The 13,220-nt window shown below is 43.0% G+C and overlaps 1 protein-coding gene across 1 annotated transcript in view; it reads left to right on the top strand.

The window, feature by feature from the left end:
- The window catches only part of TMEM178B (transmembrane protein 178B), a 160,977-nt gene that overhangs the window by 68,682 nt on the left and 79,075 nt on the right, over positions 1–13,220 (top strand). The window lies entirely within an intron of this gene.

The following is a 13,220-nucleotide window of genomic DNA, read 5'->3' as shown; positions in this document are numbered from 1 at the left end:
TTTTGTGACCGTCCGCTTTGTTTCCATACCGCTCTTCACTACCAGTCGTGTGAGTCACTGACTAACATGATGAATAGGTAACTGCCTTTTGCAAAATCAGCACACTCCCCTTCTGTAATACTCTGTGCTGCTGTGGGACAGCAAGTGTTCCTCTAAATCCGGGACGACTGGGAGCTATGTATTGTCCATGATGTCTATAGGGGGAGTGATAGGTGTTGGCCAAGGACTGGCTATTGAGCGGTGTCCCCCCATAGCCCCTGCCTGTACAGAGTGTAGCATGCGGGTGCCCGTATTACTAGATTATCTCCATGTTCATTTTATCTCTACGCGTTGCATCTTTCTGATCCGGGGATGTACTCGCTATATTTCACTTGTCTTGGCGGTGCGGAGGATGAGGAGGAGACGTGCCGCTGCGTTTAACCCCGCCGACCTCCCCTCAGCAGACTGGATGCTGTCAGGACCTGCACTCGCGCAATTACAGGAGATTAAGTCCTTGGTTTTTTTCGCTGCGGTGACAGGCAAGCGGCGAGGTGTCGGGAGACATCTTTTCCAAGAAACCTGCCACTTGAGCAGAGGTCAGCTGTCTCCTCCGACAGCCCGCCCCACCGCATAGGGGACTGCACTTAACATTTTGGCTTTGAGACCTTGAAAATGTTTTTTTTGCAGCATTTGTAACCATGGCAATGTGAGCCGGAGCCACAGCCTGATGCTTTATATTTGTTTAATAACGTTGGGCTATTAGGCGCAAAGTATTCGACGTGCTTCAAATATTGCGCGTTTTAGACCGGGTCTTCATGGATGAGAAATCTTGATGCAAAAAGTTGCAGGCGGCCATGTTGGTATTCTAGACATTGTCAAAAAAAACCTCCAAACTTTTAGCTTCTGACAGCCACCACTAGGGGATCCGAACAACATATATGCATACTGATATGTAGAAAGCTCCCTCTAGTGGAGGAAAAAAGTATCCAGAATTTAAAGGGTAAATTTCACCAACTCCACCAACACGAACTCTTTGCATACTTCAGTCGGCTCCGATCCACTGATTTCGGAGCAGCTGGAATTTTTTCTCTAGCCCTCACCATTCCCGAGCAATCGGTGCGGTAAGATTTATCACCCAATATATTAATCAGACTCTCTAATGTTAAGTGGGCAGGTCCTAGACTACTTCTAGAATATTGGGTGCTGAAACTAACAACACTGATTACTCAAGAACGGTGGGGGCTAGAGAAAAAATTTCAACTGCGCCGGAATCAGTGGAACTGCGCCTATTAAAGGGTGCAAAGAGTTTGAGATGGTGACGAGACCTCCTTAAAGGGGTATAGAGCAAAACGGATAAAGGGAGGATAACCAAATCAGTGGGTGACTGACTGCTCACAAGAACAGAGTCTCGAGTTCCCTACTTAAATTCAGTGATGGTTGGTGGTGACTATGTCACTCTCATGGACTGGGTCTGATCTTGAATGGGAATGACACTGCCGGTCAGGAGGATGAGACTGTATTCTGCTACGGGGGAGTAGATAGGCGGGGTAGTACAGTAAGCAGTGCACCTAAAGTATAACTTTTTGCTCCTGGACATCTCCTTCATGATGACCACCAGAGAGTAGACATGACTCCTTGGTGGTCATCAGGAGGATTTTATACCTCCCATTCAAACTGTATTGTGCTGCTGCGGTAGACTAGATATACAGGGTAGTACAGTATACAGAGAGTGCACCTAAGGTATCATTTTTTGCTTCTGGATGGACATCTCCATCATGATGACTACCAGGGAGTAGACATGACTCCCTGGTGGTCATCAGGACCTCCCATTAAAACTGTATTGTGCTGCGGTAGACAATATATACCAGGTAGTATAGTATACCGAAAGTGCACCTAAGGTATAATTTTTTGCTCCTGGATATCTCCTTCATGTTTTCTAGATGGTATAGACATTAGTCCCTGGTGGCAGTGTGGGAGTATTTTATACCTCCTGGTAGGACTGTATTGTGTTGCGGTAGACTAGATAGGAAGGGTAGTGCAGTATATAGAAAGTAGACATTTTTTTGCTCCTTCATGTTTACTACACCAGGTAGACATTACTCCCTGGTGGTCATCAGGAGGACTTTACACGTCTCGGTAGGACGTTGTTATGTTGCGGTAGACTAGATAGGCAGGGTAGTGCGGTGTAAAAAGCCTTGGGCAAAAATATTAGAAATTATTACTATGAAATTATTATTTTTCCTATTTCCAAGTCTACTACATGAAATTCTTGAAACCAGGGCAGAGTCACTCAGCCATGAGATTGGTCATCATAAAGGTGCACTGTATGGCGGTATGTCCTTTACATAGCAAATTCAACGTGTCCCCAAAAAGTGCCCCAAACCCAATGATGGAGGACACATTACTGATCCATGATAAAACTCGACTCTGCTAACAATTTTGGGGGTTTATTTTTTTGGCTTCAACTTTTTTGGAGCGAAAATCTCTTTCAAGGCAAAACCGGGACGTGTTTTATCACTTGACGGAGCCAAACTGGCACGAGAACCGCATTCCCGTAAAATTGTGTTTAGTTTAGTGACGCTCCCTACGAGAAGGTAAAGGGACAGATGTTACACTATAGATCGGACACAATTATAGCTAATTTACGGATCTATATTCTATAAGGTGTTAAACTGCCAGATCAGTAACTTGCAATTGAATTCCTTATTGACAGCGGCCGCGTAGCTGCAGGTGTTGTTCCGCTCTTTGAATAATTTCATTTGGAAGGCGCCGGCGGCGTAAGCAATTTACAAAAAGATCTCTGCTGTGCCAATACAGAACAAACAGCGGACGATAAGCGAGACTAAATCACCTATATAATGGGTGCAGAGGAGGTGCGTGGTCCGCAGTGACGGTTTTATAGAAATCGTTGTAGAGCAGTATTATTTTGGCACTGCCTGGTACTTTTATCTAGGCCATGAATGATAGCTATAGTTGGCTGAGGAATGGTGGTGTGATATGAAGAATATATGGTAGTGTTATGTAGGCACAATACGATACTGTTATTTGGACACTGTATGGCGGTGTTATTTTGGTCTTGTATGGTGGTATTATTTGGGCAATAATGACAGCTTGAGCTATATCAAGACAAACATAGGCATCAGGATGTGTTGTCTTTAGGGTTGAGTGATCGTGTTCGGAAAAAAATCGGATTCTGATCGGCGATCGAGAAAAATTCACGATCGCGATCGGAATCCCGAACACGATCTTTTTAGGTGGGATCGAGATCGGTGATCATTTCCCATAATGCCTTGCTATCTAGTCTCCCATTCATTCTAATGGGAAACTAGCTAACATCTCTAGTAGCTACTTACCTGAAGAGATGGCTGGTCCGGTGCTCGGTGTTCTCGTTCTTCTTCGCCTCGCTGTCCCCTGCCTCCCAGGTTAGGAGAGTTTGGACGGGTTAGGAGAGTGTGGGCGGGAACTGGGAGGGGAGACGTCACGGCTCCCTGCCCTGTTCCCGCCCACACTCTCCTAAGCTACAAGCCCCGCCTTCCTAGCTCTTTAAACACTAACCTGGGAGGCGGGGGCAGCGAGGCAAAGAAGACCGAGAACACCAAGCACCGGACCAGCCATCTCTGCAGGTAAGTGGACACCACTTAAAAAAAAAATCCTCTGGCTACTTAGTGATTAAAAAAATTCACTACACAGCGTGGATTCTAACAATTAAAGCGTTCAGTTGTTAGATTCCATGCTGTATAGTGAATAGGATTGCTTTTAAAATCTGATCTCCGATTAGTAAAAAAAAATCCCATTGACTTGCATTGGGATCGGAATTGGGATCGAGATCGGGTTCGAATGAAAAATGATTGGAAATCGGATTTCAAAATCGATCCTGAAAAGTCAAGATCGGCTCAACCCCAGTTGTCTTCTGATGTGCCCTCTATCGGCCAAGCGGTAAATTGGAATATTTCATCATTTTGAGATAAATCTGTAAAAAATATAAATTTTTGTTTAATAAATTGAATTCACATGATGCACAAATGATATCTCAATGGTCGTGACTTTGAGTTTCTCTCCTTTTTCCGGGGCTTCTTTCCTGACAAGTTTTTGCCTTCTGCTTCCAGAATGTTTTCGGGTCCATAAAGCGTTGCGGCTCATACATATACATTAGGGCCGGTTACACTGACAAGGTATAATTAAGGTCAGGCTGGAGAGCAGCTGGTCTACCTCAGGCGTAAGGAGAAAATCGCACTCTCTCAGCCAGCCAGTTATGTATCGCAGGAGGAAACCTGGTGTGGTCCAATGCAGATCTCCTCACACCCCCCCTCCCCCTCCTCCTCCTCCCTCCTCCCTACCCCAGCACACAAGAACTCCCATTAAACTAAATGGCCGTGCAGAAATGATCTCACTTGGGTGTCTTCCACACACGCGTTGCTTTTTTTCGACTCTTTATTTTCGGGTGAAAGCCTAGATGCCCCATCTACCCCCCCTCCCCATTTACATTGCTTAAAGGGAACTACACCCCTGGAAATAATTAAGGCCCCATTACTTCGGCATTATGTGCCGCCTCTTCCCCCGTTTCGAGTAGTCGTTTGCAATATCCTGATATTTATGATCCAAAGTCACAGAAAGGAAATCTGCAAAGGACAGAATTAATGTCGGAGCAGCGTCTCGGTAATTGTTCAGTGAAATGGGAATCCGTCTTGTAGATCTTTCCTTCCTTAGAACACACAATAAATATAAAATAATATTTAAGGAACATTTAACGGTTTTTTTTTTCCCTTCTCACAGAGTTTTAGATTGAAATGGTGGCTTTTTATTCCAACATAGCGCCACTCCTGTTCGTGTGTGGTATTACAGCTCCATTTGCTTGAGCGTGATGACTATACAGTCCATATAATAACACCATATTATACTCTACTATCTACAGTTCACATAATACCACCATATGGGACCTGGCTATATACAGTTTACGGTCCACATAATACTACCATATAGTATCAGGACATGACTGCTATACACATAAAGTGTCAAGACTACTGCTATATAGAGTCCAAATTATACTACTATAGAGGCAAGGCAATATTTCTATATATAGTCTATATAGTATTACATTATAGTGGCAAGACTAATTTATACAGTCAATCTAATACCACTATATAGTGGTATACGGCTATATACAGTTTACATAATACCACCATACAGTGCAAGACAATACTGCTATATTCAGTCTACTTAATGCCTAGACAATACTACTAACTACAGCCCGCAGAATACCACCATATAGGGTCAAGATAATACTGCTATTAACGTAATACAACCATAGAATGGCAAGACAATACTGCTATATACAGTCTACATAATACCACCATGTAATTCCTAGAAAATACTACTAACTACGGACCACATAATACCACCATATAGGGACAGGATAATACTGCTGTTCACATAATGCCACTGTATAGTGCCAAGATATTACTGCTATATACAATTTACATAATACCGCCATAAAGTGTCAAAACAATTCTGCTATAATAGTCAACATAATACCATTATATAGTGCCAAGATAATACTGTTGCATACAACGTACATAATACTACAAAATAATGCCTACATAATTATACTGAAATCCACATAATACTATTGTATAGTATGTTTTATACAGTCCACACAATATCACCATATAGTGCCAAGATAATATCGCAGTCAACATAATACCACTATATGTAGTGCTAGGACAATAGTGCTATATACAGTATACATTATACTGCTATGTACAAGTAATAATGATAATACTACTACTAATACTACCATACAATGCCTAGATAATTATACTCACTACAGTACACATAATACCACCATATAGGGCCAGGACAATATTGCTATATACAGTAAGTGTAATACCGCCATCTAGTACAGAAGTAACACTGCTATTTACAGTCCACATAATACCAGTATTTAGTGCCGAGAGACCACTACCACATACTGTCATCTAGGACTAAGACAGTAGTGCCATATACAGTCTATATACTACCGCCATATAGTGTCCAATTGAAATACAGAATTCAAAAATGATACCCTTAATGTTTATTATCTTTAGGTACAGAACGTAAGATGACAATCGACATTTTCTGCGGAGTTCTCCTGTTTGCCTAGTGTGTACCGCACACGCGTGAATCACTTGACTGGTGTAGGACGGTTTGTAGTGACTTTCTAGAGCTCTGCACGCCTGAGGGTTGGCAGGTGTGCCCAGGCAAGGTGCCATCTCTGTTCCTTTCCGCTTCAAATAACATCTGCGGGCAACATGAAACACAAATTGTCTTCTCAACCTTTGATCCTGGGCCCGGCGTTCTATACATTGCCTGTCAAATGTGGCGCTAACAAGGATCTACCTGAGCACGACTACGACTCTGCAGGTAAAAGACTCGCAGTCGGGGATTAGCTCGACAGTCTTAAAGGGATAGTCTAGTATTTACTTTCTATTCATTTTTTTTTAATTAAAGACCAGCGCCACAACAGGTTGTATCTGGTATTGCAGTTTGTCCTTGAACCCACTTTACTTATAACATGGTAGCAGGCCAGGCCTGAGAGATTAGAGAGTCTCCTGGGTCTTAAGGGAGAGTTGGCAACTATGGCCCACATTTCGGAGAGAAAGTATGGTTTGTGCATTGCCGAGCAGCCATATTGTTTTTCTATCTTCAACCAGATGGCCTAAGTAATTTGAGATGTGTTTCTAGGGATGTGTTTCTGTAGTAAAAGACAGTGGTTGCTATGCTGTGTGTCCCTAGTGCCCACGGCACATATATACTGGCAGCTAGCCTATGGGAGTATTCGACCAGGCCCAGGAGAATTTCCCGCCCTTCCTGAGCTTCGGGAGGTCACCGCCATTTTTGGGAGCCTCCTGGACATTCACGTAGAGCCGGATAAACTACAGTAACTCTGCACCTGAAAAGTAAAAAGTCCAAATTTTGTGCAAAAATTTTTCTGTAAAATTCAGTGCTAGATTCTGGTTACTCTGGGGGTGACATATGTAGCTCCCCCGAGTCTCCCCCGCCCGCTCTATGATCCTCAGATAACCCGCTCCCGATGTGACAACATTAGCGTAGGCCCGGCTCGCCGGCTGTGACCTACTTTATCTTATATTTACACAGATTACGACACCTCCAGCCTTTTAATCCTCGGCGGTGCCTTTTGCAGTTTTGTCCTCGTGTCATTAATTGAATTTAATCAACATCTCACTTGGAAGTGTAAACAGAATGATGGCGGTAACACGGTACGATCGCAACGCTGATAAAACCGCACCGTGTTCGGCCAGGGTCCCTGCGGGGGGGATTAAGGCTGGCGGGTCACGTTTAGATTTACACCGAATGTTTAAGAAACCCCTCATCATGGCGCAGAGTCGGCCAATCAGATCCCGGGCTATAAAATGTAACCGGTGACCCCATTGGTTGTAGGGGAGACTGCGCCAATTTTTTTATACTATAACTTTATAAATTTGGGAGATATTGAGGTCTAGTCTTTAAGTGGCGCCTTCTTAGGGTAAGTTTACACAGAGTAACGTGCCGCGTAATGGCGCGTGACTATGCGCGCCATAAATGCTCCCATTGATTTCAATGGGAGCTAGGATCGTATACGCGGCGTTATTTTGCGGCAAAATAACGTGGCGTATATGATCCAGGCTCCCCTTGAAATCAATGGGAGCTTTTATAGCGCTCATAGTCTTACACGCCGTATACGTGCCACATCAAGCGGCACGTTACTCCGTGTGAACTTACCCTTATACAGGCAACATATTGATATATATCACTGCATTTTATATGGCGCATTCTTGTAGATGTCTGGAAGAAAACATTGGTCTCTTCCACCATTGGGTGGGGGTCGACTGAGGGGACAAGGCCTATTTCCGAGGGGTTGAGGCTTAATATGACTCCATTCTATACCTGAAGAAGGTTTCTGGGGCAGAAAGCTGCCTCCCAGCCAGACATAACCCATCCTAAACCCTAAACCATCAATCCTTCATTGTTGTTACCCCTGACATGCTGCGATTTCCAAAAACACTCGAGACTGTTTGTAATAAAGAGTTTGGTAGTCTCTTTATATACGGATAAGCCTCTGTATCTCCCATGACAAAGTCATCTTGGCTCGAAGTACGTCGCGGCTGCGCCACTGCAGTATCTCCGCATTTTCCGATCGACTAGACACCCAATTATACCGACATTCAACCGAGGGGTAAACAAAGCCGAAATTCTGAAGGAAGATAAGAATAATTTAGGCCTATGAATATTCATGTCCTCCGCTCAGAAAATCCGCTCGGAGAGCCGGAGAAAATGATTACTGCTGATGTCCAGTCTGAACTAGCATGTGATTGAGGCTGACATGGAAATGGCCGGTGCGCGCCGAATGGCCGTCCCCCGTCACCTCGCTAAATGTCTTTTCATGAGATCTCGCAGCGTGACCTGCCAGCCTCGTCCTCTCACTCGTACGTTTTAGTGTCTACATTTCATATTTAGACTCATTACTGGACTGGAAGCAAATTGCTAATAAAAGGATGCCAAGGAAATGCGCTGGGAAGCTGATGGAGCCGTCCCGGGCCCGCCATTATTTAAAGGGCAAGGCGTCATCTGTATAACATAGACTGAGATTCATGTATACCAGGTTTGCTCTGGTGTAATAATATATAATGGCTAGTTTTTAACAATTTTTAAAAAATTCCTCCAAGGACGGCCATATTGGGAACACGTTTACTTCTTTACTGCATGCCATAAAGCGCAACTGGGTGTATTTGCTTTGTGGCAATTGCAGTGAGTATTAGATAACGGACAGAAAAGTGCCCATACATTTAATGGAGCTGTTACTAAAGATTTCGTTATATACACTCCCGCTAATTCCCCGGACAACCAGAAGATACAGCTGATGGCATGAACTGCCCGGGGCACCAGTGGAAATAACATCTTCTTTTTTCACTTATGGGGCTATGTATATTTCTCCATCACTTTGTTAGTTTATTCTCAGATGGCCTGAGGAGACTTCTAAAACCTTGATCAGATTCTGTGGCAATATAGTAAGCACCGTACTTACATATCTCCATTAGATGTCTTTCCTTCCTCTCTCACAGCATAGACTCTCAGACACATATAGAAACTTCAGCTGCATCTCCCCCTCCTCTCCTCCCTATTGAACTCCCTCTAATGGCTGGAAGCTGGTGTGTTATCATTTAAAGGGAACTGAGAATTATGAAAAAAAATGATCATAAATGACTAGTACAGGTGAATATAAGATACTCATCCATCCTCATGCTCAGCTCTGAAACAGAAGTATATGGAGAGGGGATGGGGAAGGTAGAGACAGTTAATTGATTTATTACCTCAACTTGTGTAGAGTCTTATCATGAAGATACAGGCATGTCAGAAGTATAGAAGAGTCTTTTCCCATCAGCCTTCTTCCCCTTTCTCCTCCTCCATAGACTTCTGTATAAGAATTAACTCAACCCAATTCTATACAAATAAACAAGTAAGGATGAGATGAGTAACCAGATAAGTGGAGAAGGAAACAGATTTCTTTAATATGATATATCCCAAAGTTTCTTACAGTATATTTATCTGTACTATTCATTTATTTATCTTGCTTTATAATTGGAGGTCCCCTTTAATGGTACGACTATGCAGAGGATTTGAAGCTCTTGATCAGTAACTGTGACTAGTACAGGTGAATATAGATTAAAAAAATCTGTTTCCATCACCACATCCTTATCTGCATAAAATTACTCTCCATACACAGCTCAGAAACAGAAGTCTATGGAGACGGGATGGGGGAAGAGGAGACTGTTAACTAATTTATTGCCTCAACTTGTGCAGAGTCTTATCATGAAGATAGAGCAGTGTAGCACAGTGTTTTTCCAGCAGCCTCCTTCCTCCTTTCCTTCTCCATAGACTTCTATGTAAAAATGAACTCACCCGATAAACGGAGAAGGAAACATATTTCCTTATTAAGATACATTACAAAGTTTCTTACAATCACCTGTACTATTCATTTCCGAAAAGCGGTTTTATAATTGGAGGTCCCCCTTTAATGCTACGATTATGCAGAAAAAATATATATTACGAGATTTCTCTAAAATGCGGGACTAAAAATGTCATAGTGTTAAAAGGTAGAAAATCGCTTCAAAAGCAAAGCGAACGCAAATGGATAGCCGCTCACAATCAGCTATTCTTAGCCGTATTCATGAATAGCGAGACCCCTCCATCCTCCACGTACATTACGGTGATTACATTGCCTTGTCTTTTATTGAAGCAGATTTCTGGCCGCGCTCATTTAAATGGATTTTTCTTTTGTGCCGCAGCCTGTGAAGAAACCTCCGTCCAGCTGCCAGTCACAATACCCTGACAATTAGTGGGGTTGGCCCGATTTTCAAGACATCATAAACATATGTTTAGCTAGCGGCATCCAAGCTTTCAGTATTTGGCTATGCAATTGTCTGGATCCCATCTGTAGCTGAACTGGAAACTCCCCCTTTCAGCTCTAAGTGGCGCCGTACCAAGTTTTTAAACTTATAAGTTCATGGAGATGCGTTTTATTCACTCTTTATAGTCGGGGGAGGGGGCTTTAAATGCAACACAAGGGACAGTATGTCATTCTTACTGTATATGACCTCTTAGTGCAGGCTACAGGCACATAAGGTTAATATCTATTTTTACTGTACTTTCTTCATTCCACCTTAAAGGGAATGTCCACCATCACTCATTGTGTCCCTTTTAGAACCAAAATTTGATCTCATATGTGAAATTAGATGCCCAAGATATCTTTTTAGTGGTCAGAGCTTCATTTTTTCTAATACAGAGATCTAAAACATGCTAGAGTTAAAAATCTCATTCCAGTTACCTGCCGTCTCCACTAGAGGGAGCTTAAGAGCTTGATGTATACTGTTTATACATTGAACTCTATGGTAACTCTGTATGCAGTAAGCTCATGAGCTCCATCTAATGGAAACTATAAGTAGCAAGAATTGCATATTATAATTCCACCTAAAAATAAGTAGAAAATGGAGTTCAGTGGTGGAAATTCACTTTCAAGTAAATTTTAAAGGATTTTTTAAGTGAAGACCTATCTTTGATGTTCACTTTTGAAGGTCAGTAGAATATCCGTGGGGGAAGTCCAACATTCATGGCCCCATGGATAAGCTGTTTGAAGTGGCAGCACACTCAAGTGAATGGGCTGACCTGCAATACCGAGCACAGCCACTATATAATGTATGGCGCTGTGCTTGGTAAGTACTGAAGAGGCTGCAGCTCTTTAAAGATGGCCTGGGTGTCGGACTCCTGCGGATCGTTAATCCTAAGGATAGGTCATCATTTATGTACCCAGGGAAACCCCTTTAAGGCTCCTAGTCATGGAGGCCTGAAATTGTCACCTTCAGGGCGTGAGAATATAAAAGGCATTGCTAGAGAAGGTGCAGATGTAGCAAGTGCACCTGAATCCTCAGTGGGCATCATGTCCCCCACCACATAAAATGGTACATGGGGGGTTTTACAAATTTTGCATTAGATCTCAGGTTACAGCCCAGCTCATATGTTTCACCTCACTGCAGACTCGACTCCTAAGATTCCATTATGTAAGGAGTTCATGGAGCTGACGCTCCTTCCATCTGCCCCCTGGGGGGCAATTTAGCAGGTGCAATTAAGTCTACATAGCACAGATGCCATATGATAATGATGCATGACAGTAAATCCAGGTCCGGCGCTGTGTTTCGACATCCAGCAGTCTCAGCACAAGATGACAATATTAGAAAAATGAAATCCGGAAGGGAAGACCATGTTTTCCTCCTGTGGAATATGATTTGATTATTGTTCCTTAGCCACAATATGTGGGAGTTATTAGTAATTTCTCATGTCAGCCGCCTCGACCGTCGCCGCCCATCCCCTCCTGCGTAATTAGAAAAGCGTGGATGTAAAACCTCCGGAGAGCGACGTCTCATCTCTCCTCCTCGTCAGTAATGACCTGACTCTCGGGGACGCACTTAAGATTTTTGCTTTTTGATTGCATTTACAAGTGACAACCTGAGAGATGGGAAGACCTGACCTGGACAGATGTATATGATGGTCTGATCAACATACGTCTAGATATATAACATGGGGGGGCTTAAAGGGGAACTCCAGGGAAAATTGGATTTGATATGTCTTGGGTAAAGGGTTTTATAATTGGGAAATCCCATTCTCATACATTCTGATTTAATAGAGAGCACCCTCTGTTCAGGATCACCATTTTTTAGGTTACAAAGAGTGTCTCTCCCTCTGGAGGACCTGTCCTGACCTGCATGACCTAGACAGCCCATTGAGTTAAATGAGCCCAGTGTAATACTTCATTTCTCCTGTGGTGGTGCTGCAGGGAAATGAAACAGGTTTCCAAACAGATCATAGTTGATCACAGGAGTCCTCAGCAGGGGAAGGGTTTGTGCTCTGCTTATTGTCAAGGGGTGGTATAGTTGGTAAATCTAATTATTATACACCCTATTAGGGAATTCTGATTTAATAGAGAGCGCCCTCTATTCAGGATCACAATTTTTTCGGTTACAAAGAGTGTCTCTCCCTCTGGAGGACCTGTCCCAATCTGAATTATAAAGACAATGTATTAAGTTGCATGAACATGGTGTAATACTTTATTTCTCCTGTGGTGGTGCTGCAGGGAAACAATCACTACAAGTTTCCAATCAGATCATAGCCGATCCCAGGGGTTTAGAGCAGAGGACAGATACGATCTGTATATTGTCAAGGACCCTTCTAATAAAATCTCGAAATGGTGCTGAAGGGGTTAGACTGTTCAATAGAAGCCACATCTATATACATTTTAAGGGATCTTCCATGATTTTTAAATCGATGCTATCTTTAGGATAGGACATCAATATCGGATTGATGGGGTCAAAAAACTAACACCCCCAACAATCAGTTGGTCACTTCTATGTGATTGATGTCACATTTATCAGTTAGTCCCATTCAATTGACTAGGGCTGAGCTGCTGTACCAGGCACAACCACTATGAGATGAATGGCACTGTGCCTGGTACATAGTGCTTGTTCGACCGATGTGGCCCCTTAAATCCGTTGAATGGTTGGAGTGCCAGGTGTCGAATCTTCACGAATCTGATAATCGTGACCTATACTAAGGCCTGAATCCCCGAAAACCCCTTTAAAGGTCCCATTTTAGGCCTGTAGACTTCCTTTAAGTCCTTTCTGAAACATCTAGAAAGGTTCCATATATTCTTACTA

Source organism: Leptodactylus fuscus, chromosome 5, assembly GCF_031893055.1.
Source record: "Leptodactylus fuscus isolate aLepFus1 chromosome 5, aLepFus1.hap2, whole genome shotgun sequence".
Taxonomy (NCBI): Eukaryota; Metazoa; Chordata; class Amphibia; order Anura; family Leptodactylidae; genus Leptodactylus; species Leptodactylus fuscus.
The sequence above is the reverse complement of the archived record's forward strand: the minus strand, read 5'-3'. Positions and strand labels throughout refer to the sequence as shown.